We start from the raw sequence: 6,193 nt of genomic DNA, 5'->3' as shown, positions 1-6,193 counted from the left end.
CTCAACGATACCATCGAACTCAATCATTGTTGATGGCCATGCTGTTCTGGGGCCCCAGATCCTAGGTCCCTAGGTGTGGAACACCCCTGGACAGCATGTTTGTCTTCTGTTGCCAAAGGACATCAGGGTATAACCAGCTGCTATACATACTCACCTTTCCTATCACAGATGCGTGTGCGCCCCCGGCTGTCCCCCTATTTTGAGTCTAAATACATCTCAATCTATGGGGATAGCCGTGGCTGCAATCAGCACCTGAATACACAGTCAGCACATTGGTGTTCGTGTGCACGGTTGGTCGCTGGTCGTTCCTCACTTTGAGTTTAAATATATCTCACTGTTGGGGCCGACCACTGCCGGGCGCATGCACGTGCATATGCATGTGGTGGTTCTTTCACTCTGGTTAGCCTCTCTATCTTTAATTAATTTATTTTGCTTTTAGATATTGTGTCTCTTGTTCAGTTAGGAATACCTGTTCACTTGTTCACCCCATTAGGTACAGACACACACTCGTGTCCATGCCTGTACACGTGTTCATGTGCTGGCAAATGTGTATATGCATGGACGTGCCCATACATAGGTGATTCATTGATTATGATAGAATATGTGTTTCAATCAACATTCACCAAGACAATATATGTGTGTATATATATATATATATATATATATATATATATATTAATATCTATCTTGTTGAACATCCACATAATTGTTTGATATTTATTTTATCAGATTTGAGGTAGTGGGTAATATCATTACTAATTTAGAGATTTATCAATTATTACTGTAATTTAATCTGATATGGTTTTTCTATCATTTCACTTTTTATTTACTATATTAACATCCCATTTGTAAATATTTCCTATATTATATTTATTTTTCATTATTCCTTTATTATTTTTTCTTTTCTTTCTCTTTCTTTATGTATCATTTTTTATTTATCATTTCTATTTTTTATTTTTCCAATCCATATCTTTTCAACAATACTAATATTCTCACTATTTTCCTAGTATTTTGTCAATCAATTTCCATGTTCATTAGCATTTCTTTTTCTTTTTATCAATATCATTTTCACAGATCAATATCATTCAGTACTATATATATATTTTTTATGGTTTTTATGATTTATGTAAAATAGCATTCCATTTACATCCCATTAAAAAGTGGGTTAGATTTGGATATTTTATAAAAATGTACCAACAGGGTGTCATTATTAACTAGATCTGCAGCATATGAGATGCACACCTGCAACAGATCATTATGACTACATGGGGATATAAGGCTGACCCATTTGAATGGGAACTTTTTACCTCTGAGGAAACGGCCGGTTAAACAGAGCCGAGAAACGCGTTAGGTGTTCCCACTTTGAATACACAGTGCAACAGAATTGCTGTTTAAAGTTATACTATTACTATCATTGAGAAGTTTTCTCCCCGAGGTGGTCAGCTGCAAACCACGAGACGTCGCATTATTCGTAGCGGCTCATGTCTATTCCAGCCACCGCTCAGACACCCAGCTATACTGCATAAAGGAACTTCACTCATTAATGGCTGGGACCTTTAAGTGTACGGACAGCCGATTCCCCCACGCCGCACAGCACCCGTACTGCACGGTCTAACCAGCGGGTAAGACTCTGGATTATACAATACTGTGCTGGCACACTTACCTATTTTGTCTACTCGCTATTGGAACTATTGATACCTATATCTCTACAGATTTTCCACTTCCCCGTTTTTATCAATCAAGAGACATTTCCATAAAAGACTATCATCTGCTGAACATCTCAGAACATCTGAGAGCAAATCCATTTGAGATATTCAACTCATTACTCATTAACAAGTGCACCATTTATCCATACTTGGTGGACAAATAGTTTTGCAGTTTGCAATTCACCTATGACTGTTAACCTTTATTTCATTCATGCTGATCTTTTAAAAGTTTTTTTATGTCATGTTTTTATTTATACACCACTTGCACCACTTGATGTATGTTAACTTTTATATGCTGGTTTCTAGATATATTTGTTTCATTTTATTCCATGCTTATTCTCATGCTATTGCATCATTAAATGTGACCCCAATTTATTTAAATTTTTGACATAATTTGGGTTATTTTCATTACACACATCAATTAACGCTCCCGCAATACCATTTTTTAGTCTTTTGTCCTTTGGGGTTTGCCTATCCCCTTAGTGGTGAGCTGCTTATTGTATTGTCCTTTCCCCTTTCTCTCCAGAGCGCCCAATCTTTTGTGTTTGTCTATAATCTACATCACCTCTGCCTGCATTTGTTTTCAGTTCACCATACCTGCATACTGGACTGTTCCTGCCTGTCACTTTTTGGACATTCTCCCATTTACTCCACTAGTTATCAAGTGCACTTTAGTGCTATACCTGGACTATTTCTTTTGCCATTCCCATGTCTACCAAGTCACTTATTAAAAGCTCCACTTTTTCATTTAAATCTGCTTCTGTGTCTGTTCCTATCACCACCCCAGGTCCACAACAAAACCAGAACCTCACAGTTTGCACTGGCACCATGGATCCGGCCACTGAACAGGAGTCTGGAGCGGATTTATTCTGTTGCATTTTAGGCCATCTGGAAAACCTAGAGACTATACATTGACATATGGCACAGTTTGTGCAAGACATTGCACACGGTCTGGACACTGTACAAGCTACATCAACGGCTCCTAGTGTGCTTGCAGCTACTGCTATCCCCGCTCCTGTGATTCTTCCTCTGGATCTACTCGTTTGTATGTTCCCACACCTGATAAGTTTGATGGTACTCCAAAACTGTACATTGTATCCTTGTTATCTGGCTCTGCCCTGGAATGGGTTTCTCTGCTCTGGGAGCTTTCAGATCCGCTTCTGGATAATTACCCAGAGTTTCTAGCAACATTTAGGAGGATTTTTGATGAGCCTGGAAGAACTTCCTCTGCTTCCTCCAGTATTATGAAGTTAAAACAAGGGACCCGTCCTGTCAGCCAGTACGTCATTCAGTTTCAGATGTTGGCATCTGAACTCAAGTGGAATGAAGAAGCTTTAACATTGGCCTTTTGGCAAGGTCTATCAGATCGTTTAAAGGATGATCTGGTGACTCGTGCATTACCCTCTAGTCTTAGTGATCTCATTTCCCTTTGTAATAAAGTTGATATATGCTTTAGAGAGTGCCAAGATGAAAAGCACAGAGCTAAGCATTTCCCTTCCCCTACCCATCCCACTCCCTCCCTTTCCGAGGAAGAACCCATGCAGGTAAATCATACCCGTTTCTCTAATGAAGAATGACAGAGATGCATTAAAGAGAACCTTTGTCTAAACTGTGGAGATGCGGGTCACCTGGTTGCTTCCTGTACACGCAAGCCGGGGAGCGTCCAGTTTCCAGCTAGTTCTGGTTGCACTCTGTTAGGAGCAATTCTTCCGTCCTCTAAACATATTGACTCTGTCTTGTCCATAGCCTTAGACATTAATTCTAGCCCTGTGTTTGTGTCTGCCCTTTTGGATTCAGGGGCAGCGGGGAATTTCATGTCATTTCGGTTGGCAGATAAATTAAAAATTTCCTGCAGCACCGTGGATCATACTGTCTCCTGGACCTCTATTGATGGAAAACCTCTATGTAATGGAACTGTGTCGAAGAAAACTAAAACCTGTTTTAGTTCGTGTTAGAGCCCTCCATGTTGAACATATCAGTTTTTTTATCATATCCAAGGCTTCCCATGAAGTTATACTCAGATACCCATGGTTGCGTAAGCACAACCCCACAATTGATTGGAACACTATGCAAGTTCAGTCATGGAGTGTGGAATGTCAAGGGTCCAGAAGACCGATGCATTGTCATGGTCACTATCCCCTGATAGTGGTCTAGAAACACTACGGAATACACCTATGCTTGGGGCAAAAGTCTTGACATTGATACAACTATGCACCCTATGATGGGTCTGGTGCTGGGCTAAGTTTGGATATTAACATCTTATATCCGTGTTTCCTTAAAAATAGCTATAAATTGGGTAATTCATACCCTATCTTTCCCTTTTGTTGTTCTCCCTTTCAATAACAAACTCTATAATAAATGTATGTAAAGTGGTTTATTTTTCTCAATAGATTTATAATGATTGATTACATATGGAATTTGCATTTGATATAAATTTATCCAGATAACCCATATGACTTCTATAGAATCGGCACTATTCAGTGCCTGTTAGCAGATTTTGGGTCATCAGACAATCCATGTTACCTGCTACGTTGTCCCGTGACTAACCCTGACCACTGGCATGCCAATGCACCCAGATGAGGAAGCATGGTGGAGACCTGATTAGTGCTCGCTGTAATCACAAATCACATCATATTAGTGAAATTGTAATTTCTTTAACATTGAATTTGTTTTAGGACATGGGATTTGGATTTATATGTGATTTTCCGCAAGTGCACTAAATCTCCATGAAATGTATAATTTATATGTTTTTGTCTAGTTATAACCCATAGGTGCTCTAATGATTATACATTGCTGTATTACTGGCCATTTTACACATGTATCCCTCTCCCACACATTTTATTAGACCTTGCAGGGCCAGGTTATCTGATGTACTGAGTAATTGATTGATTTTGTAATTGACAGCTATTAGATTTTTGCAGCTACCTTCTTTTGTTGTTATATGGTTAATGCTCAGCAATATGCACCCTATTATGGGTCTGATGCTGGGGAATTTTGGATATTTACAGTCAATGGGATGATATTATTAAGTTACAGTGACCCTATAATTATTAACAATAGCCACACTTGAAGTGCCTAAATTGATGCTAATTACTAATCAGATTCCTGTTTGATAGATTCCCTTATATAAGGAGGGTACTTTGCTTTGGCTACTCACCGATTTGGAAGTGAGCAAGCTGCTCAGGTGAAACGATCGTCTTCCATTTACCTTAGCCGGGACCAGCCGACACGGGAACCAGCCCTGCTGACACTGCGACTTATTAGACAGTGATATGCATTTGTTCCAATACCTACACCCACTAAACGAGCATTAATTTCATGTGATACAGGAACAGAGAGCTCTGAGAGTCCTATCTCAATTAGAGCACTCACTAGCATGTGTGGTTTGATGTGTTCTATTCTGACATTATGTTTATATCTACAGGTATGCTGAGATTAGATCAGATGTCATGAGAGTGGAGGTTGTCATTTCCTTTTTCCTTTATTCACTTACTAATAATATTGTGGCAATTGATATATGGACAGTAGTTGAAGGAATTAACACTGACGCACAAACACATGCTTTCTCTGTATATATTGATACATATGACACCGGTACTCAGAGCTCTAACACCGCAGCTCATGTTTATAACGGATATATGGATGTGGTAATTGTGTTACTATAAACAGGATTTACTCCTATGATAAAATACTGAGAACACTAGTTATTCAGTTACCAGCAAAAGTGGTACATTTCACAAGTATAAAAAGTTACATGGTATATTTAATGAATGTGATAAACCGGGTTGGAACTATGTGTCCATTACATGGTTTTGTGATATCATACAAATCAGACCTGCTCCGTCGGCCTATATGATTTAGTGCTGAACTGAAGGGTTTTGCACTAAAGGTTTTTTCGAGTTTTTATATTTTGCAATTAATACACAATTTATTACACGTGGGTGCATTTATGTGGAACTCAAAATTCGTTGTTGCTTGCAAGTCCTACCTATAGATTTGATGATTAGGAGTGGCAGAATTGGGTAGCCACATTATTTATGAGAGAAACTAAACTCATGTCAAGTGATATTTGCGGACCTGATGTTTTTTTGAACAAAAAATGTTGCTGTGTATACCCCGAGCATAATTACTAACATAGTTTGTCTAAATAATTTTTTGACTCATTCATTTTAACTAATACATTATTAAAGGTTATATTTTTTTATAATATTTTTATATTTACAAATCAATAAGAGTGCCCCATAAAAAAAAGAGTCTGCTTTCTCTCCTCTTTGTACGGACATTGTTATATTAATAAGAAAATAGGCATCCTCCAAACCATGTGATCACCCATATGAATAGTGACTATCAGCTGAAGACACTGTCTTACCCACTTGCGCAGACTCGGCATCACAGCAGACCACTCGGTTCGCTGAGACCGCCCTTGCTTCTAATAATTAACAATAGATGTAGCATCACCCTAGCGGACTAATAATCTCTTCACAGAC

Source organism: Taudactylus pleione, unplaced genomic scaffold (assembly GCF_031769625.1).
Source record: "Taudactylus pleione unplaced genomic scaffold, aTauple2 ptg000435l, whole genome shotgun sequence".
NCBI lineage: Eukaryota > Metazoa > Chordata > Amphibia > Anura > Myobatrachidae > Taudactylus > Taudactylus pleione.
Note: the sequence above shows the minus strand (reverse complement) of the source record.